Below are 355 nucleotides of genomic sequence, written 5' to 3'. Positions count from 1 at the left end.
CACCCCAAATCCAGCCCTTCCCCCCCCCAGCCCCGATCTTGGATGTGAGTAGATGTTTCTGCTGTGGGTTCGCCCCACAACGGCACTTTTCTCGGCCCCTTTGGGATGCTGAGCAGCTCTGAGCCCTCCTGCAGTGCTGGGCTGAGTTGTGCCCGGGGTGGCTGCGTGGTGGTGGTGTCAGTGGTGGTGGTGGTGCTGTCCCCACGGTGATGGCTTTGGGGCTGGAGGCCAACACAGTGGCTGCCACCACGTCCTCTGTGTCCCCTTAGGGGGAAGAAGGGACCCAATGGGGGCCATCCCTGCTCTGTCCCCACGTAAGGATGCCCTTCCCCCTCCATCACCCCCACCTCCCACA

This window comes from Excalfactoria chinensis, chromosome 24, assembly GCF_039878825.1.
Source record: "Excalfactoria chinensis isolate bCotChi1 chromosome 24, bCotChi1.hap2, whole genome shotgun sequence".
NCBI classification, from domain to species: Eukaryota; Metazoa; Chordata; class Aves; order Galliformes; family Phasianidae; genus Excalfactoria; species Excalfactoria chinensis.
Note: the sequence above shows the minus strand (reverse complement) of the source record.